General features: G+C 37.0%; 1 long non-coding RNA gene across 2 annotated transcripts; it reads right to left on the reverse strand.

Annotated features, from left to right (window-relative positions):
- Positions 1 to 3,367: 3,367 nt before the first annotated feature.
- On the reverse strand, positions 3,368 to 5,945 carry LOC127905381 (uncharacterized). Of its 2 annotated transcripts, XR_008059344.1 has the most exons (3): positions 5,864 to 5,945; positions 4,423 to 4,479; positions 3,368 to 3,631 (listed from the first exon to the last, which is right to left on the reverse strand). It is a non-coding gene; the product is annotated as an uncharacterized LOC127905381 (long non-coding RNA). The 2 variants fall into 2 exon arrangements; XR_008059343.1 differs by lacking the exon at positions 5,864 to 5,945 and having other exon boundaries at positions 4,423 to 4,708.
- Positions 5,946 to 24,799: the final 18,854 nt, after the last annotated feature.

Here is a 24,799-nt window from a genome sequence, read left to right on the forward strand (position 1 = left end):
ATAGGATGCATTTAATCTCTTAAGGGCTATATACACCACTCCCTATGGGATGCACTCGATCTTCTTAAATCAATATGCACCACTCTCCAAGGCATGGACTCGATCACTTAGAGCTACATACAACACACTCCTTGGGATGGACATGATCTTGCTAGTACTATATAAACCATTCTCATAGGATGGACTTGATCTTCCTAGTGATATATGCACCACTCTCTATAGGATTGACTTGATCTTCCTAGTGCCATATGCACCACTCTTCATGGGATGGCCTTAATATCCTTTGTGCTTATGCACCACTCTTAAATGGATGAACTTTATCTCCTCGGTGTTATATGCACCACTTACCAAGGGATGGATTTGCTCTTCCCTGTGCTATATGCACCACAATCAATGGGATGGACTTATCTTCCTAGTGTTAAATGCACCACAGTCAAAGGGATGGACTTAATCTTCATAATGCAATGCACCACTCTACAAGGGATGAACTTGATCTTCATAGTGCTATATGCACCATTCTTCAAGGGATGGGCTTAATCCCCCAATTGTTATATGCACTACTCTCTATAGGATAGACTTAATCTTCCCAGTGCTATATGCATCACTCTACATGGAATCGACTTGATCTCTTAAGTGTTATATACACCACTCCCTATTGGATCCACTTAATCTCCCCAGTGCTATATGCATCACTCTACATGGAATCGACTCGATCTCTTAAGTGTTATATACACCACTCCTTATTGGATCCACTTGATCTCCCTAGTGCTATATGCACCACTCTTCATATGATGGATTTGATCTCCTAGTGTTATGTGCACCACTCTCCAAATGATGGACTTCATATCTCTAGTGTTATAAGCATCACTCTTCATGAGATGGACTTGATCTCATTGGTGCTAGATGCACCACCATCCTAGGGATGAACTTGATCTTCCCAGTGCTATATGCACCACTATTCATGGTATAAACTCGATCTTCCTATAGCAATATGCACCATTCTCCATTGCATAGACTCAATCTCTTAGTGCTACATGGCCCCCTCTTCATGGGATGGACTTGACCCCTTTAGTGTTATATGCACCACTCTTCAAGGGATGAACTTGATCTCTCATGTGTTATATGTATCACTCTCAATGCGATGTACTCGATCTCCATATAGTTATATGTACCACTCCCTAAGGGATGAACTTCATACCCTTGGTGCTTTATGTACCACTTTACATGAAATGAAATTGATCTCCCCTATTATATATGCTCCACACTCCATATGATGGACTTGATCTCCCTAGTGTTATATGCACCACTATTCTGTTCATGGGATACACTTGATCTTTCCTTATCTATATGCCTTATTCTGTATGGGATGGACTTGGTCTTCCAAGTGCTATATGCACCACTCTCTAAGGGATGAACTTGATCTTCATAGTGCTATATTTTTTTCAACCATGTTTCCCATTGGAGTTCCAATTACAAACCCCTTCTCTACTATTTCTACTTCCTTTCTCAATTTAGTGACACTTCTCTTAGCAATGAATGAGTGGGTGGCACCCGGATCAAACAATACATGCATATTAAAATCATTCAACAGTAGTGTACCTGCCACCACATCCGATGCAGCCCTGGCCTCCTCCTGTGTCAGGTGGAAGACCCTCCCTGGGGTCCGATCATTTTGTGCCCTCGGCTTCCCTCGACTGGAGTTTGCCCCTGATTGAGAAGATCTCACTGGCCTATTAATGATGACTGACTGCTGGTGGCTCTGACTGGGCTGTCTATAGCTCTGTACTTGTCCGGTGTTTCTTTTGGGGCAGTCCCTCTTGTAATGACCTTTCCCACCACAGTAATGACACCCTTGGCTAAGATACTGGCAGTTCCTCCACCTATGACCCTCTCCTCTGCACACAAAGCATCGCCAAGGGGAAACTGAGCAGTCCCCAGGGTGTTTTTGTCCACATTTTACACAAAAAGGATAGTCAACTCCCCTGCGGTCACCGGTCCCAGTTGAAGAGTTTGCCCTCGAGTGCGACTGTCCCGCCATCATTCTCCCACTTGACTGTTGGTGAGGCGGTAATATCAAACTCCCCTTCTTTCCGTGCTGCTCAAACACTCCACTTTTTCCTTTCTTCGGGTGCGGTGGTCTGCCGCTGAAATAGTCCCCATCTCTCTTTTTGCTTATACTCTGATACCCCCCTTGGCTTTCTCCAATACATGCCTCCAGAGCTTGTGCAGCCTCAATCAACTCCCTCACCGATTTAAATCGCAAGGCGATCAATCCTTGTCTCAAATCCTGTCGTAAACCATCTCTCAACTTTTCAATCATATGTTCCTCTGTCGGCACATAATGTGGGGCGAACAATGAGAGGTCATGGAATCTCCTTTCGTACTCCAATACTGACATATCACCCTGTCTTAATGCTAAGAACTCTTGTTCTTTCACCTTGCGATGATACTTGGAATAAAACTGATTCTCAAACTCTGTCTTGAAATCACTCCAAGTTAGGGTCTCAGTCGCACGCCTCAGCTGAACTGTTTCCCACCATGTCATGGCCCTATCAGATAGTAACTGGGATGCACAATTTACCCTCAAACCCTCGGGTATGCTTATTTGAATCATTGTCTTTTCTACCTTCCTGATCCATCTTCCAGCTATCTTTGCATCTTGTTCCCCCATATACGGTTCACAGCCCATTTCCCTCATACTCTTGACTAGTCGCACCAGTGGTACCACATTATCCATGGTCATGCTGGTCGTAGGGGCTGCTGGTGGAATCTGCGTGGTAGGGGTTGTTTGTGCTGCTGAACTAGCCATGCCTTCCATCACTGCTTTAACTATTTGTACAAGGAGTCCTGCATCTACATATTGTGGGGGCACACCAGTTGGAACAGTAGATGGCTGTGCTTCTGATCTTTCTCGCTGCTCCGTTGCGACTGGGGGTGTTCCCTCTATCTGATGAGACTTCGGGCCTTCTCCTGCCACCGTATCTTCCCCCTGCAAAGTTTCGGGCGGTATTATCGGAGCATGAGATGACGTATCATCTAAGGGATCTTCGTCTTGCCAACCTTGGGCACCTCGGTTCATGCCCCTCCTTTCTAAGGAGGGTGGCTCAGTTCGTGTCCCTTGTCGGGTGCGTACCATCCTGAAATTCATCGCAACAACACATTTATTAATGATCCTCAGGATCCATACCAAGTGCTCTGATACCAACTGTAACAACCGGCTTTCTAAGCCCAAAACAATAGTAAATTTTTATATATATATATATATATATATATATATATATATTTAATACACATGGTGCCGGTAATCAAAGAACTTGAATCCTCACATCATCAAAATACAATCCATACAATCAACAGTTCATTCAAAAGCGAATCTTACACAAACACATAATATTAAGGTTGCATGATTTGAAGTTCATATTAAAAATATATATACATGGACATGAGTTTGCACTCTTATACTTCTAATAGCCATCACAATTTTTAAACAAAAAGGATCTAATAAAAGTTATACATTCAGTACATTGATCCCTACAAAATACATTGTGATTTAGAATGCATCTACTTAATTCCTTGCAAAAGTAGGTTCCCGTGTATCGGGTATCCTAGACATCTCGTTGGTGTGACGTCCCTGCAGCAGTACAAAACATTTAAGAGAAAACAAATACTGAATAATAATAATAATGGTAACTAACGGCCTAGCAATTAAATAAGCATTAACATTTATAATTTCTTCATGTATTTGATGTAACAATTAGTAGTACATATAGATACACAAGTTTTCAAATGCCATTCGCCGAAACTAGTCGTTTATTTGTCCCGGCTATCCATCCGGATTCCATAGCGATAGCTGCGTCGCTGCCAATCCTAAAATCGGCAGCCGAAACTACATCGCTGCCGATCAAGGAATCGGCAGCGAAACTGGGTCGGCAGCGTTGCAGTCTTCGCTGCCGATACAGACATCGGCAGCGGAACTGCGTCGCTGCCGATCCACAATCGGCAGCGAAATCATCCCTTTTTAACCCGGCCATCCATTCGGACGCCATTAGCCAAAGCTAATCATTCTTTGTCCCGGCCATCCATTCGGATGCCATTAGCCGAAGCTAATCACTCTTTGTCCCGGCCATCCGTTTGGATGCCATTAGCCTAAACTAATCAGTCCTTCATCCCGGCCATCCATTCGGACGCCATTAGCCAAAGCTAATCATTCTTTGTCCCGGCCATCCGTTTGGATGCCATTAGCCGAAGCTAATCAGTCTTTTGTCCCGGCCATCCATTCGGATGCCATTAGCCGAAGCTAATCACTCTTTTATCAACAATTAAGCGTTCGACAATTTAATATCGGTTCTAACAATATGGTAGTACTCAAGTTAAAATATTCCAAGATTCAACGTATGAAAAAGAAAGGTGCAAGTCACCTACCTGCTCCACCTGTGGGTCGTTCCTGTCTTGATGATGGTCCAATCCCGACCGCACCACCTAAGACATCAATGGTCACAAATCAGCACAGTTGTATTTATTTTATTTTTGAATCACATTCATCATCACACTTATTTCAATAGTTCATATGTTCACATTCAAGTGTTCCCTATTTTACACCATCATATCATGAAATTGTTATTAGCATTTAAGTCATTCCTGCCTAGGAGGCTTATTGTAGGAATCGGCAGCGAGAACTGGTTCGCTGCGGGCTGCCCAATTCGGCAGCGAGAACTGCACCGCTGTTGGCGCCACAGTTTTGCTGCACAACGCACAACTCGGCAGCGAATATCACTTCGCTGCAGAAGGTTTAGCTGCGGCAGCGAAACAGAATTTCGCTGCGCAGCACACAAATCGGCAGCGAATATCAAATTGCTGCAGGAGGTTCAGTTGCGTCAGTGAAATAGAATTTCGCTGCGCAACACACAAATCGGCAGCGAATATTAATTCGCTGCAGGAGGTTCAGTTGCGTCAGCGAAACAGAATTTCGCTGCGCAACACACAAATCGGCAGCGAATATTAATTCGCTGCAGCAGGTTCAGTTGCGGCAGCGAAACAGAATTTCGCTGCGCAACACACAAATCGGCAGCGAATATCAAATCGCTGCAGGAGGTTCAGTTGCGTCAGCGAAACAGAATTTCGCTGCGCAACACACAAATCGGCAGCGAATATCAATTCGCTGCAGCAGGTTCAGTTGCGGCAGCGAAACAGAATTTCGCTGCGCAACACACAAATCGGCAGCGAATATCAAATCGCTGCAGGAGGTTCAGTTGCGGCAGCGAAATAGAATTTCGCTGCGCAACACACAAATCGGCAGCGAATATCAAATCGCTGCAGGAGGTTCAGTTGCGTCAGCGAAACAGAATTTCGCTGCGCAACACACAAATCGGCAGCGAATATCAAATCGCTGCAAAAGGTTCAGTTGCGTCAGCGAAACAGAATTTCGCTGCGCAACACACAAATCGGCAGCGAATATCAAATCGCTGCAGCAGGTTCAGTTGCGGCAGCGAAACAGAATTTCGCTGCGCAACACACAAATCGGCAGCACAATCATCACAGGATAACACATTAATTCCAGCAACAAACATCACAGCAGAACACATTAATTCCAGCAACAATCATCACAGCAGAACACATTAAGTCCAGCAACAACATCACAGCAGAACACATTAATTACCCCCTAGTTAAAGCCAGCCCTCTACCATGATTTGTTAGATGTTCTGAAATTGACTTTATTTCACTTTTGTTTGCTTGTTCTCTTGGTTAATTTCAGCTTCCTTCACAGCTGGCTTAGGTCTTAGATCAATTCTTTTCTTAGGGTTTTTCTTCTTCATTTTCGTTTTTGATCTTACGGGGGAGAGGAAGAGAGTTTCGTGACCCATACCTTCTGAATTTAACTAAGTTTGAGGAAGGTTTGACACTATTCAGCTGCTGGTTCTCCTCCTTCTTCTTCCTCTCACGTTTTCGAGCTCTCTTTTTCCTCTCCTCTATGCAGCTGCCCACTCCTCTCTCAAGGTCTCATCTCTCCCTCACAAGTTCACAAAGTAATCTCTACTGGTCTGATTCACGTTTCTGTTGTGAAAGGGGAAGGGAAGAACGGCATGCAGCTGCTGGATTTGGAAGAAGATGGGTCATTCTCTCTCCCCTCTTTGTATTTATACTACCCATCCAATGAAATGGGTTGTTTGGGGGTTGGTTTAGGTGTGTCCTTATCCTTGTTTGGTTTATCTAAAATCAGTTTTACCCCTCCCTCCCAGCTCTGCGTCACTGTTCATTGAGAAATCGGCAGCGAAAACTGCATCGCTGCCGATTTCTGCATCGGCAGCGAAAACTGCGTCGCTGCCGATTTCTGCATCGGCAGCGAAAACTGCGTCGCTGTCGATCAAGAAATGGGCAGCGAAAACTGTGTCGCTACCGATTTCTGTATCGGTAGTGAAGGCTGCGTCGCTGCCAAGTCTAGAATCGGCAGCGAAAACTGCATCGCTGCCGATTTCTGCATCGGCAGCGAAAACTGCATCGCTGCCGATTTCTGCATCGGCAGCGAAAACTGCATTCATCATCATCTCTCTCTCTCTCTAAATATATATATATTTTCCTTTGGGTGTTTACAGTCAACATCCAAAACTACAATTTCTATAAAGGAACTTGATCCTAATTCCTTCATCCTCTTACCAAAAATCCCTTTGAAAGTCAAGAGATGAAACTGTCCAGATTTGTCAACCTTTCCATTTACACCCAACACATGAAGTTATTAATTTAGCAACTCATACTTTTTCCTCAATTCAAGTCTAAGAACTCTAATCTATAATTCAACATCCAGACATCAATTTGATTAGTACTTAAAAGTGCATTTTTATCAAGGTTTTATATCATCATTTTGCATTTGAAGTATCAATACCTCCTTACTAGAGCATGTTTTATAATAACATGTCTGATAATATAAGATACCTTTAATTTATGGTAAATGTTCATCTTAAATGCAGGCCTATCACATAAATCAAAGGATTGATTGATGAGTTTAACTACTGAAATTGAGAAGACAAAGAGAGGGTTAAGCTTAGAAAAGAGATGCTAGTTCAGTCCAAACTAGAACACTATTCAGTCATTGGGTCATATCTACAGTTGTAGATATTGGATTTCAATTTGGTTTATATGGCTAGAAAGCTAAGACATAGGCCTAAAACATTCATGGGAGTGCAAGACTCAATTCTACTGTTTGGAAGTCCAAATCTTAGCAACAATGGAGAAGTCAAAATCTGTCCTGCAGCCTAGACACTGTTCAGTGTTCAGCCCATATCTTGAGTTGTAGAAGTCCAAATGCACCGATTTTTGTTTTGTTGGAAAGCTAAGACAATTTACTAGACCTTTCATGGGGACTATCTGTTCAAATTCTGATGTTAGCAATGATGTTTTGTTCAGACAAGAAGATAAGGATTGTCACCAAGTCAAGATGTGGCCACCCACTCAACAATTAGTCATCAAATCAATAGTTCCGAATTTTGGCCTATAAAAGGAGGCATTTGCCATGCATTTAGGCATCTTGTTTTTTTGATCAAGATCATGCTCTTGCTCTCTCTCTTTATATTTTTGTAATGCTTAAGTTTTGTTTATATTAATCTCTTGGCTTTTCATTTCCTTTCCTTTACTTAGTTAACTTATATCTTATTTATGTTCTTATCTTGTTTATTTATGTTTCTCTCTTTCATTATGTTTAGCTAAGTTTATTATGTCAAGGTGAAAATGTTACACTAATGGTGTAAGAATAAGTATAGTATAAACTCAACATGGACTTTAATGTTTGATACTAATATGTTTTGTATTTGTTATCTTGTTCACTTTTAATACTTTGCTTGTAAAATGGTTAATCTAGATTTATGTTGTATAACCCTTGGTACAACAAATACTTGGCACTTTCATAGCCCAATCGTATTGTATAACCGACACCTGTGCTATGAAAGGAACTTGATTTGTTGTTAACATAAGTTATAATCATGAATACCTGACAACATTTACAGGTATTAACATTATTCGAATAAGATAACTAATGTAATCATGTTAACAATTTATAATCCGACTGGAACCTCCTTTGTGTGTGGTTTCCAGTTGAGTAATAAAAAGAGTTTATACTATACTTGTTTGAAATACCATTAGTTGATCCTCTAACCTTGACAATTATTTTATCCTTGTTTAATCCTTATATCAATATCACATCTGAAAGCTCTCTTCAACTCCTTTTCTGTTATTATTATCTATTTCTTTATTTTTAGTTTATACAGTTAACCTCCCTGTGGTTCGACCCCGGTCTTGCCAGGTTATTTATTACTTCGACACTCCTACATTTGGGAGAAGACATCAACTTTTTGGTCGTGTTAAGTTTTTGGCATCGTTGCCGGGGAGGTAAATTCTTGTATAAATTATAATATTTATTTTATTTTCTCTTTTCACTTTTCATTTTATCTAACTTTTGTTTCTTTTATTTTGTTTTGTTTTGTTTTGTTTCTTTTCTTTTCTTCATTTTATTCTCTTCCTACACGTGCATGAGAGTTTAGTCACATACATTAAGTGGTAGACTTTATAGGGTATCCTCATCATTTTCAGAAAATATGGCTAAAGAAGATAACCAGTCGCTTCATAATGAGAATAATGAGAATAACCGTGCTAGAACACTTAGAGACCACATGAATCCCACAAGACCAAGTGCACCCTCATGCATAGTTTTCCCCTCTGATGCATTTTATTTTAATTTTAAGCCAGGCATTATTCAACTTTTACCTTCTTTCATGGCTTAGATCTAGAAAATTCATACTTGCATTTGAGAGAATTTGAGGAGGTCTGTAACACTTATAATGACTTAAATTGTAGCATGAACACCATTAGATTAAAGCTTTTTCCTTTTTCATTAAAAGATAAAGCTAAAACATGGCTATAAAATTTGAGACCAGGATCCATTCGTGCTTGGGATGAAATGCAATAACAATTTTTAAAGAAGTTTTTTCCGTCTCACAGAACAAACCCTTTCAAATGACAAATCACCACTTGCACTAAAAAACTAGGAGAAACATTTTACCAATGTGGGATAGATATCAAGACTTGCTTAATACTTGCCCTTATCATGGTTTTGAAACATGGAGATTGGTTTCACATTTTTATGAAGGGTTAGTACCTAAAGATAGACAAATGGTGGAATTGATGTGCAATGGAACTTTTGAAGATAAAGACCCTAATGAAGCAATGGAGTACCTAGACCTGCTAGCTGAAAATGCTCAAAATTAGGACACTATAGGCACTTATGAGGCACCAAGTAAAACTAAACCTCATACATCTAGTGGAGGAATGTACAACCTTAGGGAAGATCATGACCTCCAAGCAAAATTTGCATCTTTAGCTAGAAAAGTCGAAGCACTAGAATTGAAAAAGAATGGTCAATTAAAATTTGTTCCAGAAATTGTATGTCAAATCTGTGAAACCAATGAACACTCAACAAATGATTGTCCAACTTTGCCTTCTTTTAGGGAATGCCTCCAAGAACAAGCCCATGCTTTAAACAGTTTCCAAAGGCCCAATCATAACCCATACTCGCAAACGTATAACCCTGGTTGGAGAAATCACCCAAATTTCAGTTGGAAGAGTGATTCACAAACTTCATAGCCACCGTTTCAAGCACACCATAATTTCTAAAATTCTCATGGATATGCACCTCCTTATGCTCCACCTCCTAGAAAAAATCTTGAGGAAATATTGCATGCATTCATTGAAAAGTAGGAGACAATCAACTCAAAATGCTCAAATCATGGCAGATTTGAAAGATACTCTTGCAAAATTCACATATGCTCTCAGTTTTTAGGAGAAATGTAAGTTTCCATCTTAACCACAGTAAAATCCCAAGGGACAATACATTGCAAATGCAAGTAATTCCGGAAGCCAACTCATGGATCAAGTCAAATCAGTCATTACTCTTCGCAATGGTAAGGTTATTGAAAAACCCAGTCTTGAACCTTTTGAGAAAGATGATGAGTCAATCTCTAAGGGTAAGGAAGGGGTTGAATCTGAACATTGCAAAGAAAAGACTGATTCCTCGCCAACACTTTCATTTCCTCATGCCATGACCAAACAAAGAAAAGTCAATCACAACTCTAAAATCTTTGAAACTTTCAAATAGGCAAGGATCAATATACCTTTCTTGGATGCTATTAAACAGGTACCTTCTTATGCTAAATTTTTTGAAAGATCTGTGCACTGTGAAGAAAAAACTAAATGTGAAAAAAAAAGTCTTTTTAGCCGAACAAGTAAATGCCATTCTTCAGAACAACAATGCTTTGAAATATAAAGAACCTGGTTGTCTTATAATTTCTTGCTTTATTGGAGAACATAAAATTAAAAGAGCTTTACTTGATCTTGAAGCTATTGTGAATTTACTTCCATATTTAGTTTTTCAAAGTCTCAATCTAGGTGAGTTAAAACCAACTTCTGTAACTCTTTTACTTGCCGATAGATCTCTAAAAGTGCCTAGAGGAATAGTTCAAAATGTGTTAGTACAAGTTGATAAATTCATTTATCTTGTGGATTTTATTGTCTTGGATACACAACCTGTTGAAGCATGTAATTCAATTCCAGTTATTTTAGGATGTCCATTTCTTGCAACCTCTAATGCATTGATTAATTGTAGGAATGGAGTGATGAAGCTATCATTTGGAAACATGACATTGGAGATGAATATTTTCAACATTTGCAAGCAACTTGGAGATGATAATGATTCACAGGGAGTAGATGTTATTGAAGAATTAGTTTATGATCAATTTGAATCCACCGTGAGTAAAACAAAGTTTGATGAATATGCAGATTTGCAACTGATTTATTCTCAAGAAGAAATCGAGGACAAGAAAGGCACCGAAAATGTTGATATTGATCTTTTGTCAAGATTGACAATAGATTCGACATCTGACATCACACCAATCGATGATTACTTTCTTGATGAATCCTTACTTTCTCTTAGTTCAATGCCTTGGTTTGCTAATCATATCAATTTCTTGCAACAGGAGATTTGCTAATGAAAGTTTTTGAACGAAGTGAAGAACTTTTATTGGGATGACCCTTACTTATTCAAATATTGTCCTGATCAAATATTTCGAAGATGCATTTCAGACAATGAGGTAAGTAGTGTCATTAAACTTTATCATTCTGAGGCATGTGGGAGTCATTTCTCGTAAAAAAAGACGACTGCAAAAATCTTACAATATAGATTCTATTGGCCCACCATGTTCAAAGACACACATGAGTTCTGCAAAGCTTGTGAAAATTGTCAAAAGTCAGGATTTATTTCAAAACATAAGGAATCTTTAGATAATCTTCTATTGACTTTTGGGACATATCCTAGTGGCAATGTGCATTGTGCATTTCATAACTTATGACCACAATTCCATAAAGAACATGCTCGATATAGTCTTGGGAATCTGACTAAAAAAGACCTTGTTTGCTAGTTTTTAAGAAAACTGGATGGGAAGCCTATCCCCGACCCATTGAGGGCGTTTAAGTCGTTCTTAGACGTAAAACCAAGGGAAGATGTGAGCCACAATCACAACTACCTGTACATACAAAGGCTTTTTCAAAAAAAAATTAAAAAATAAATAAATAAATAAAGAGAGAGAAAGAGAGTGAGACTTCAGCTGGCCTATATATAGGTGGTATGATTGCATTTTCAATTTTTTATTTATAAAATCTTCTCTTCCTTCCCTTCATTTCTACTCAACCCATACATTCAACAGATATAGAAGTGTGTAGAAATGGCAGGTTCCTCAAGTCATCACACAAGAAATATTTGTGTTTTTAGTGGATCCGGTCCTGGGAAAGAAAAGGAGTTTTTAGAATATGCAAATCATCTTGGTCAGGTACTAGCTGAGAGAAAGATTCATTTAGTGTATGGGGGAGGCAGCCTTGGGTTAATGGGGGTGTGTCAATAGCTGCATTTTTAGGAGGTAGTCAAGTTTTGGGGGTCATCCCCAAAGCTTTAGCAAAAGGGGACATCGTTGGAAAAACAATTGGAGAGGAACTACAGGTCTCCACAATGTCTGATCGAATGAATGCGATGTTTAACCATGTTGATGCCTTCATTGCTTTACCAGGTGGTCTGGGAACATTGGAAGAGATCTTTCATATTTCCTCTTGGGCACAACTGAACATTCACCATAAACCTATAGGTTTGTTAAATGTTAATGGTTTTTATGATAATTTGTTATCTTTTCTTGATCAAGCTGTGGAACAGGAATTTCTAACATCTTCGGCACGACAAATCATAATCTATGCTACTACTACTGAACAATTGATTGACCAACTACAATCTTTCATCCCTATATTTGATCCCTCCATGAGTCGCATAAATTGGTCACCTATGGAAAGCTGTAAAAAGCTTAGATTGGATTTGAGTCTTTGTTTGTGAAACCTTGTGTCCTTTGGTTTTATTAATCTCTGATGTGTTATATGTATCACTCTCAATGGGATGGACTCGATTTCCATAGAGTTATATGCACCACTCTTCAAAGGATGAACTTTATCTCCACAGTGCTATATGTACCACTCTACATGGGATGAAATTGATCTCCTTAGTGCTATATGCTCCACACTCCATGGGATGGACTTGATCTCCCAATGCTATATCTGTTCATGGGATGGACTCGATCTTTCCTTACCTATATGTCTCACTCTGTATGGGATGGACTAGGTCTTCCAAGTGCTATATGCATCTCTCCAATGGATGAACTTGATCTTGATAGTGCTATATGCACCACACTCCATGGGATGGACTTGATCTCCCTAGTGCTATATGCACTATTCTTCAAGGGATGGACTTGATCTCCGTAGTGCTATATGCACCATTCTTCAAGAGATGGGCTTGATCTCCTGAGTGTTATATGCACCACTCATCATGGGATGGCCTTGATCTTTCTTGTGCTTTATGCACCACTTTTCAAGGGTTGGTTTTGATTTTTCGAGTGTTATGTGAACCACTCTCCATCGGATGAACTTGATCTCTCAAATGTTATATGCAGCACTCTTCAAGGGATGAACATGATCTTCTAAGTCCTATATACACAACTCTTCATGGGATAGTGTAAACCCCTAGTCAAAAATAGATAAATCTGGGTTAAATAGGGTAACTATCAATTAAAAATGATAAATTAGGGAGAAAATCTTATGAATTGGGATGAACATTTCCGAGAGATTAATTTAAAATTTAGAGAAGCTAAAGTAATAAAATGGTATGCGAAATATTAGTTAACGATAAATCATGAAAACTCCCTAACAAGGTAAAAATAATAATTTGAAGTAGGAAGTTTTGTAAATTGGATGATATTATGTGTAAAATAGAAGGAAGTGTCAAATAAATCAATGTATGATTCTTTGCGCAAGAAACATCGAATTTCAGTATAATCCCCGCGCACAATCACGTTATTGGGACTAAAAGTGATAAGAAACTCAAAAACAAATTTATTATAATTATTAATAGGAATCTCCAAAGAATTAGTCTAAGACCCAAGATGATTTAAGTAAATTATATGGTATGCAAAAATCGGATTTTTGACGTGAAATTTCCAACTCTTCTGTTTTACAATATTGAACTTATCTCCAAATTTGATTGTTGCATCGGGTTGAAATTGTACGTGGGATCTTAAGATATAATGTTTTACCTTGAGTTAAAATTTAAGGTCAATTAAAGTTCGGGAAGGTCCTGAAAATAAAGACACAATGTCGGGTCAATGCAATAAACCAAAATTTATAGGGGATATATTGGGGTATAACAGTAATTGACCCATAAAACCTAATGTCATTATGCTTGTTGCTACTGTTCATGTGGAACAGCAACTAAAAAGAGAAAAAGAGGCTTCTCTCTTGCATCTATGCAAAAAATCACTTGAGAAATCTTTCCAAATTATAAGATTGAAGCTTACAAATAGGTTATGAGGAGAGAAACACATTTAGGCCGAAATTAAGAAGCTTGGTTGAAGGAGAGGAACTTGAGGGACAAGTATAGGTGATGAAGAGGAAGAACAATTGAAGAATAAATTGGTAAGAACTCTTCAATTTGAACTTGAAATTGTTGATAAAAGTGTCCTTCCTTAGTTTTTCTTCTTGATTTCATAGTTTGTAAATGATAATTGAAAAACCCTCAATATTGTGATTCTAAGGTTGTTGAAAATGTGTAGGAAATGAGATTTTCTTTAAAGATAGAGTAATGATAATGGATGTTGTGATGCATGAAAACACTTAGTGTGCTTGTCAAATTTATCTCTTATGTAATTAAAATTCTGACAGTCTTCCTAGCCAACTTCTAGTCGAAATTACAACTTGAAAACAATGTAATTTGGAGCTGGTGTATTTATAAAAGTTGTAGGTATGGATGTTATCTTGGAAATGAAACTAGTCTCAACTTATATGGAGTTGAAAAACTCTATATATAAGAAAAACACTGAGTAAAGATCCAGACCAATATAGTACTAGACAGATTTTAGGTGCTATTGTAATTGTTAATTTTGAGTCTTAAAATGATGTAATTTGGAGCTGGTGTCTTATACAAGTTATAAGTATGATTGTTATCTTTGAAATGGAACTAGTCTCGACTTATTTTGAGTTGTATAACTCCTGATATGAGAAAAACATTGAGTAAAGGTCCAGACCAATGATTAGTACTTAAAAGTGCATTTTTATCAAGGTTTTATATCATCATTTTGCACTTAAAGCATCAACAACTCCTTAACTAAAGCATGTTTTATAATAACAAGTCTGATATTATAAGATACCTTTAATTTATGGTAAATGTTCATCTTAAATGCAGGTCTATCACATAAATCAAAGGATTGATTGATGAGTTTAACTACTGAAATTGAGAAGACAAAGAGAGAGCAAAGCTTAGAAAAGAGATGTTGGTTCAGTCCAAGCTGGAACACCATTCGGTTATTGGATCGTAACTGGAGCTGTAGAACTTGGATTTAGGTCTGGTTTATATGTATAGAAAGCTAAGACATAGGCCTAAAACTTTCATGAAGAGTCCAAATTCAAAAGGACCGTTTTCAAGTTCAAATTGTAACAACAATGGAGAAGTCGGAATATGTCCTGTAGCCCAGATACTATTCAGTGTTCAGCCCATATCTCGAGTTCTAGAAGTCTAAATGCACTGATTTTTGTTTTGTTAGAAAGCTGAGACAATTTCCTAGAACTTTCATGAAGACTATCTGTTCAAATTCTGATGTTAGCAATGATGTTTTGTTCAGACAAGAAGATAAGGATTGTCACCAAGTCAAGATGTGGTCACCCACTCAACAATTAGTCATCAAATCAATAGTTCTGAATTTTGGCCTATAAAAGGAGGCATTTGCCATGTATTTAGACATCTTGGTTTTCAGATCAAGATCATGTTCTTGCTCTTTCTCTCTTTATATTTTTATAATGCTTAAGTTTTGTTTATATTAATCTCTTGTTTATACTTTTCATTTCCTTTCCTTTACTTAGTTAACTTATATCTTATTTATGTTCTTATCTTGTTTATTTATGTTTCTCTTTTTCATTATGTTTAGCTAAGTTTATTATGTCAAGGTGAAAAGGTTATACTAATGGTATAACCGACACCTGTGCTATAAAAGGAACTTGATTTGTTGTTAACATAAGTTATAATCATGAATACCTGACAATATTTACAAGTATTAGCATTATTCGAATAAGATAATTAATGTAATCATGTTAACAATTTATAATCCGATTGGAACCTTCTTTGTGTGTGGTTTCCAGTTGAGTAATAAGAGTTTATACTATACTTGTTTGAAATACCATTAGTGTATCATCTAACCTTGACAATTGTTTTTATCATTGTTTAATCCTTTTATCAATATCACATCTCAAAGCTCTCTTAAACTTATTATTATTATTATTATATAGTTAACCTCCCTGTGGTTCGACCCCGGTCTTGCCTGGTTATTTATTACTTCGACACTCCTACACTTGGGAGAAGACATCAATCTTTTGGTCGTGTCAACCAACATAGTACTGAACAAATTTTGGGTGCTACTGTACTTATTAATTTTGAGCCTTAAAACAATATAATTTGGAGCTGGTGTCTTCACCATAGTTGTAGGTATGGCTTTTATCTTTCAAATGGAACTAGTCTTGACTTATTTGTAGTTGTATAACTCTAGATATGAGAAAACACTGAGTAAAGATCCAGACTGACATAGTATTGGACAAATTTCTTATGTTACTGCAATGAGTGAGTTTAGACATATAGATGGAAAAATTAGGTGTTGTGTCCTTTATGAAAGTTGTCACCCTATGTATTATCTTTCCATAGAGACAAACCATGCTCAAAAAAGGGTTCTGAAACTTTAGTTACGATTAAAACACCAAATAGTGTTTAGGGTTAGGTGGACTAAACCAGCAAGGACTAATCAAGCTCTAATCTTTACTTAGAATTTGTTAATGATTAAAGGTTTTAACACTTGGAATGATGTCGTAAAAAATTGATGAAATAAACATTTAATGTTAATACCCATGTTTCGGTCTATAGGAATTTAGAAGGGAGAATCCTTGAGAATGTACATGTTGAACTTAATTGTGTACTGCTTGACAACATTGTGATGAACTTGATGAGGTTATGGAAAATAATATGATCCTTGAACATAGTTAGCAGTACTTCGTAATTGGTATATGTAGAACACCTTATGCCACATGATAATGAATGAGAATTTGATGTTGCCACATGAAGAACAAAAAAATAAGCTTGTTAGGGGAATGACATAGGCTTCAACCACCTTAAGAGAGAATAGCAAAGAAAGACCCTCATAAAGATAGTAATGAGTGATGGTTTCTCTTTAACAATGTTTAATGAATGTGTGATATTGTCATGGAATAGAAACATTACATGTTTCCCTTGCTTCATATATTTTGGAAGTGAATTTGATTGTAGTTTATGTCCAAAACTAGGTTGGAGTATGGTATTTAGGAGGAAAACCTAGTATTGACCATATGCGTGAATTTAGGGAAAAGAAATGCCAGAATGGCTTAGTTTTCGTTGATGATTTTTAGTGTCAAAATGACTTAGTTTTTTCATTGATGATTTCTAGTGTCAGAATGACTTTTCGTTGATGATTTTCAGTGATTCTGACTTAATTTTTCATTAATGATTTTCAGTGTTAGAATGACTTAGTTTTTCGTTGATGATTTTTCAGTGTCAGGATTACTTAGCTTTTGTTGATGATTTGTAGTTTCATAATGATTTAGCTTTCGCTAATGATTTTTAATGTCAAAATAACTCAGTTTTGTTGACAATTTCAGTGTCATAATGATATAATTTTTGTAGATAACCTTCATTAAAATTAGAGACGAATGTCTTGTTACAATATTATCACTATACAATTATACAAACATGGAAGATGTTTGAATGAATGTATGTGTGTTCTAGTATATGTGTGGAAATGGTCTTTGACATTACCTAAATAAAAATATACAGAGTAATGGTCATTTTATGTATCAGAAGACGCAACTGAGATCAGATCTTCGACCAGGCGAGGACACACTACGGGAAGGCAGGTAGGTGGTTTCCACCTTTAACTAATTATTATTAAATCCTCAAAGTATTTATACATAATGTTGCTACTTGATTTTAATTGATTAAAATTACTCATGAAACACAATGAATAATGATATGATTAGCTTCAGCTAATGGTATCCATGTTGGACAACCAAGATTAAATGATGTGATTAGCTTCAGCTAATGGTATCCATAATGGATAACCGAGATTCATTGATGAGATTAGCTTCGGCTAATGGTATCCATGTTGGAAAGTTAGGAATGAATGATAAGATTAGCTTTGGCTAATGGAATCCATAAGTTAGGAATGAATGATAAGATTAGCTTTGGCTAATGGAATCCATGTTGGATAGCCGAGAATAAGCATTGAAGATTAGCTTTGGCTAATGATATCTATGTTGGATAGCCAGGAGTAAAGAATGAGGTTAACTCCGGTTAATGGGGTCCATACTAGGATTACCGATAATGAGTGTTGTGAGTCATCTCATTTGAAAGCATTTACTAATATGATGAAATAAAGAAAATGAGGTGTTATTCACAATCAAAATTAATATTTAAATAACCATATACAAAATTGATCATAGTTATGCATGGAAGAATCTTATATGTACAAGGATTCCTAGACCATAATACATGTCATCAGTTGTTTGTTGAATATAGCTCAAATAAAATAATGTGGTATAAGGTTGTATTAAGATGTGGAGTAAAATATTAAAGATAGGAAGATATTAATAGCCAAATTTGTTGGCAATCAAATGGATTTGCCAGAATTATTGGCATCCGTGAGGGGATGACTAGATCATACTTAGTGGACATAGTATCGGGGACTAAGGATAAGATAGGAATGATACTTAGTGGCCGCAATGTCGGTAACTAAGGATAAGAAAGGAACAATACTTAATGACCGCAATATTAGTGACTAAGGACAAGGTATAAATTGATATTTGACGATTAATTACCAATATCTATGAATATGACAACTTTTGATATTTAGTTGCCCAAAACAATGATGACCAAGGAAGCAAAGTTCGATTTTGTTAATTATAAGATGATGATGTAGATTCTCATTTCCCTATGCTTCTATTTAAGTTGACAAGTCATTTAAACTAAATTGTGGGCAATAAAAGTTACTTCCTAAATGTCCCTAATAAAAAGAGAATTCATGTGGTTGTCTTTGTTTTGAATGGAGACCATTGTCTTGTTGTTTCCAATAAGTAGAAATTATGATGTTGTTGTTTCCAAATAATGAAAATCATTGAAACTATCCTCGATTATATAATGGAAACCATTGTGTAAGACCATTAACCAATGCTTAAAAATGTATATAACAAGGGGGTTGATTGGAAACTTAAGACATAATACTGTTTGATGTATTACTAAGTCAAAATAAATGTGAATGGGTGATAATGTAACAGACATCTATTATACCTAGAAAATAGAAAATATGGTAATGTTACAAACAAATTATGTTAAGTAGTGATGGTGATGAGTCAACATTGGATTAATATGTGTGGTTACTTCAAGGATTGTACCCAAGAAAATCGGTAACTAAGGAAATGAAATATTAATTATTAATCAAGGAATCAAAAATTTTAAAAATGAGTTGCTACGTGGTGACGTATAGTCGGCAACCTTATATTAGAATGTATTATGTAATTCGTTGTAAAGGAAATGTGGAAAGTGACAAATATGAATTTAAACATCATAGCAGTTAGTGTGTAATTCAATATGTGTATGATGTAATCGATGCTAAAAAAATTCTGGATTAGCATATTGTTCTCCTTCCTTATGGAAAACCACATACATGTATTTTATGGCTAGATGTTAAATTTATAATGTTATTTTAGTTGCAATGATGAGCATGAGTATTGTCATATGAGTTGAGGTATTATTGAATTTGAGTTGAATGTTTTGAGCAGGATTGTTAAAAGTGCTATTTGACATAATGATTCATTTCCCTCGTAAAAAATCATGAGCATAAGTTTTCTTTATGACTAATAACTCTTATAATGCTATATATGTTGAAGGTCTTTGACACAAGGTGGGCCAGCACTGATTGTGTTGTTTCACTATTTATAATTTTGTTAGTTACTTATTTTTATGTACTATGAATACTTAAAATTATGTTAATAACTTCATTTGAAATATACTAAATGGTATGATTGTATTTCTAGCATTTGGTTATTGTAACTCTTTTAATATGTGTGTGTGTGTGTGTGTGTGTGTGTGTGTGTGTGTGTGTATCACACATATGTTTTAAGTAAATGAAAAACGAAAAGAATATAAGATGAATTGTGAGAAGAGATGTGAAAAAATCAAATGGATAAACAATTGAATTGGTGGGTGGCCGAAGGCTACTGCATGTATGTATACAGTTATTTGATATTGTGTTACCCAAGAGGATAAGAAAAGAACTGAGGAAATACATAAGTTATAGGGGAAACTCTGCTACAAATTTGGTAAACCAAAGAATCAATAATGAGATGTATTATTAGACAGATTGCATAAAAAAATTACCCTATTATACTCAGACATAATGATTAGAAATATGAAAACTACTTGTAAATTTCAGGTCGCTACAGATGGCTTTATCTCCCCAATGTTATATGCACCACTCTTCATGGGATGGTCTTAATTTACTTATTATTATATGCACCACTCTACAATAGATGGACTTGATCTTTCCTTATTTATATGCCCCACTCTTCATGGGATAGACTTGATCTTCCAATACTATAGCCATCACTCTCCAAGGGATGGACTTGATCTCCTCAGTGTTGTATACACCACTTTTCATGGGATGACCTTGGTCTTCCTAGTGTTATATGCACCACTTTATAAGGGATGGACTTGATCTCGCCAGTTCTATATGCACCACTCTTCAAGGGATATATTTGATCTCCCAAGTGCTATATGCACCACTCTTTATGGGTTGAGCTTGATCTTCGTTGTGTTTTTTGCACCACTCTCTATGGGATGAACTCGTTCTCGCTGGTGCTATATGCGCCTCTCTCTATGGGATGGACTTGATCTCCCTAATGCTATTTGCATAACTCTCCATGGGATGGACTTGATCCCCCAAGGGCAATAACTCTAGTCTCTAAGGAATGGACTTGGTCTCGCTTATAGAAATAGCAACATCATCCAATCACCACTCTTTAGTATGGGGCTCTCGTACCCTGTAAAAAAAATGAAAGATCATAATGACCACTCTTTAGTGGAAGGCTTTTAAGCCCCATGACAATGCTGGGAAAGCTACATGCTCCTACTCTTCAAAAAACCTATAATCACTTAGAAATTTCTAAGTATAGTTTCACCCTCATTGGGTTCCACACAATGACTTAGAAATTTTTTTAAATGATGGGTATGGTACCCTCAATCTCTTAGAAATTTTTACCTATAATCACTTGGTATTTTTATTTGAAAAAATTTCTTTATGTCCAAATGCATATTTTTCTACACCTTTTCCAACTTACATCCCTTTTTTATACGAGCAAAACTCACTACTTTACTCGAATTGAGAGATTAATTAAAGTCTTTGCATATTATTATATCACAAGGATTGGGGACTACAAATTGTTGTTACTCATTTTTGGACCCCACGTGCTAGAGACAATGTATACCTCTTTCGAACCAAGTGCAAGAGTGTAGCTCATATTTGCTAGAAAATTGACAAAAATGGAGAGAGAAATATTTTTTTTCGAAACCCTGTTTGAGCTATTTTCTGCTCTCTTTATCCTTCCCCTTTGCTGCCAAAATCATCAGGTTTTCTTAGACTGACTAGGGGTCTTCATAATGCTAAATTCGTTCCTTTGTTATCTTGTTTTTAAGGTTGAATAAATCCCTCAGAATTTGCACTAAAAAAATAGTTATGCTGTTGTCGCAATTTTTTGTTTCAACTTAGGCTCTGATTCTGACTCAGTTTCGTACGATATCTGACCATCCTAGGTATATTCTGTCACTCATTACATGTTGAAAAATTGACGTACACCTTTATTAGGTCCTAGGGATCATTGTTCTTAGAGCAGATTCTCAGTCAGATTTGGATGCTTAGTATTGTCAGATCAAGAACCTTTTTGACCAACTAGATTACTATCAGTTTCTGTTATGTAAAAAGATTTTATCTCACTTCAACTCCTTCATCAAAGTTATAGTCCTAGACACGTAGATGAATTTGAGCTTTTGAATCACTTGATTTCGATATCAGAGGCTCAAGATATTCCCGTTTGAATATCTAGTGTGAAAACAGGGATTCCTGCCGCAAGAATGATTTTTTGCCCAAGTTCGCGGGACTGATTCGAAGGATTTTTTTTGGACCAAGGACTGAATCGAAAAGTGCTGAAATGAGGGATTAAATTGAAGAAGGATATTGAAAGCTGGAGAGGGGGGTTGGATCATCATAAATGACAGGATTTTTTACCACACCGAATAAGGAAAATAAGACTTTGCAGCATGTACCCTTACCCTTCTGATTTCTTTCCTTTTTTTTCCTCTGCAAATTTCCTGCTTGTTTCCATGTTTGTCTTGCTGATTGGAGAGCTGCAGACCACGTTTTTATTGATTCATTTCAAAGGAAACAGCTGGTGCCTCATGGTCCCAGCTATGGAAGGAAAGAAAGGAGCTTGTACCACCCTTTGATCAATGGAAATTAAGTGCTGAAAATCAGAATAGGAATAAGAATATTTCAGTTTCCTTTTTGCATTTTTTTTACTGCACATCAGCAGGGATTTGCATCCTAGAATTAATGCATTGAATCTTTCCTAAATAGAGATATGTTAGACTATATATAAACCCCTCTAATGACCTAGCAAGAGGCGGCAAAAAGAGAGCAGAAAAATAGAAAAGAGAGGGCAGAAAAATAGGTGAAAAACGCAGAAAAGAGAGAGCATAAAAAGGAGACAGAAAATGGAAAAAGAGAGAGCAAAAAAAAAAACAGCAAAATAAAGAGAAGGAAAACGCAAGTAACAGGGGAACAGAGGGGTTTCTTTCTTTGATCCATAGAGCCTTTGGTTCCCCTACATCCTTTCGTCACTGTGAAAGAAACAAAAGAGAGGAGAAAGGAGAGGCAGGCGACGGGGAAACCAGTAGAAGCAAGAGAAGAAGAACGTTCGATTCACCAGCACATCAGCTTCAGTATCCTTGTTTCTTCTGTCATCTACCAGTAGCTAAGGAGGCACACGTGAGTTGTCTTTTGGTCTCTGGTTATTATTGGCTGCAAAAGGATCTGCAGGTATAGGCCCCAATCTCTCCTCCTTTGTTTTTTTTATAGGCATTCGTTGGTCATTCGGTTGTGAAACTTTTTCTTCCCTCTGAATAGCTGATTTTTGTTTAGACCAAGCCAGCACTTGTCCATTTCTTCCATGATGTTTGAGTTTAGCTGCTGTCCATGTAAAAAGGGTTTGTCTTTCATGTTTAGGAACTGTTACATTTAAGGACTTTCCTTTTATTTTCCTTACACCCACTGGAGAAGAAATCAGCCGGTCATTGTTTTGTTTTTCTTAGTGATTGCTCCCAGTTTTATTTTTGTTTTTGCTGTCTGCGTGGGATGAGTTGGATTTGATTTTTTATTATTGCTTTAAGCTTATTATAAATCTTAGAATATATATGACGGCTTTTAGCTTTTATTGCGATTTTTCTTTTGTGTTTAATTGCGTTGCTTGTGTTTTCGATAAAAAAAATATAAAAAAATATTTTTTGTGTGTTGCATACGGCCAATATCCTAACATGTTTTGAATGTTCTTTTTTTAAAAAATATTTGAATTTTTGAAAATGTGTTTTCGCATGGATTTCTTAAACACAACAAAAATTATTTTCTTGCATTTCTAGATTTTACAACATGTTTGTAAAACTCCAAAGGGTATTGGCCAATATTCCAAAAAAAATAAAGAATCTTATTGTGGGGGGAATTCATCTATTATTCACCGTTAATGTTTGGATAAAAAAATCCCAAAGGGATGAATATCCAAAATATTTAATGGGAATAACTTGTTATTATTCACTGTTAATATTTGGATAAAGAAACCATAAGTGGTAAATATCCAAAATAATTTTCTAGGGATAATAAGTCATCACACATCCTTAAAAGAAGCCTTGATTGTAATCGAGGACATTTCAATTTTTTTACTCCGCGGTTTATGAGCCGTAAGAGTATGAAATACTAAGTGAAAAATGAGCTTTTAAAGCACATGGAATCTCCTTGGATTTCTATCTTAATAAATTTAGTTTGAATCAAACCTAGGAAAATTGATGGGATTAGAAAACACCAACACCATAGCAATTATAAGACAAACCAAATTAACACCAAGCAGCTTACCTTAGGTAGGGCGTATTAGGGGTGCTAATACCTTCCCTTTACGCAACCAATCCCTTGCCTTAGAATCTCTGAAAGACCAGTTAGGTTTCCTAGTGACCATAATACTAGGTGGCGACTCCCTTTATCCACAATCAAAACAAAAGACTCTGAAATCAACCGAGGATCGCCGCGATGCCGCGCTCCGCTCGCGAGGGTGCGACACAAATGAACCAAGATTTTATCAGTATATCTTTATATATCTTTACCAAAAAAATATTGGATCAAGAAAAACATGTGTATAATTTACTTGAATTCTCTAGTGTGTTGGGCTGGCACGCGCCAGCAATAAACACGCCCCAATATAGATGTGTTGGATTTGGCCAATGCCAGACCCAAAAGATGTGTGCTCTACAGCAAAATTGGGATTTGCTGCCGAAATTGTAGAAATTGAGTTGGTTGCAGCGAATTAACATTTGCTGCCAAATTGTGTGTTCTGCAGCGAATTTGGGATTTGCTACCGAAATTGTATCGTCTGTAGCGAATTTGTAATTCGCTGATGAAATTGAGTTATTTGCAGCGAATTAACTTTACTCCTCTAAGTCCCTCCTAGCTTAGGTTGGCCTACTTTTAATTTTTATCGGGTTTTACATCCGCATGGATTTGTTAGCGCGCATAGCCCCTGTTGACTCTGAAATCATCAACGAAAACTGAGTCGCTACCGACTCAGAAATCATCAACGAAACTACTTCCACGGCGGACGCATGGATTCATTAGCGCGCACAACCCCTGTTGACTCAGAAATCGTCAACGAAAACTATGTCGCTGCCGATTCAGAAATCGACAGCGATAGTGAGGTCATTTCTGGCTTTACTTTTTTTTATTGGGTATTTACATTACCTTAGATATAGTGTATTAGGGGTGATATTGTCATCCCTATACACAAAAAAATCCCCTTA

This window comes from Populus trichocarpa, chromosome 5 (genome assembly GCF_000002775.5).
Source record: "Populus trichocarpa isolate Nisqually-1 chromosome 5, P.trichocarpa_v4.1, whole genome shotgun sequence".
Classification (NCBI taxonomy): domain Eukaryota; kingdom Viridiplantae; phylum Streptophyta; class Magnoliopsida; order Malpighiales; family Salicaceae; genus Populus; species Populus trichocarpa.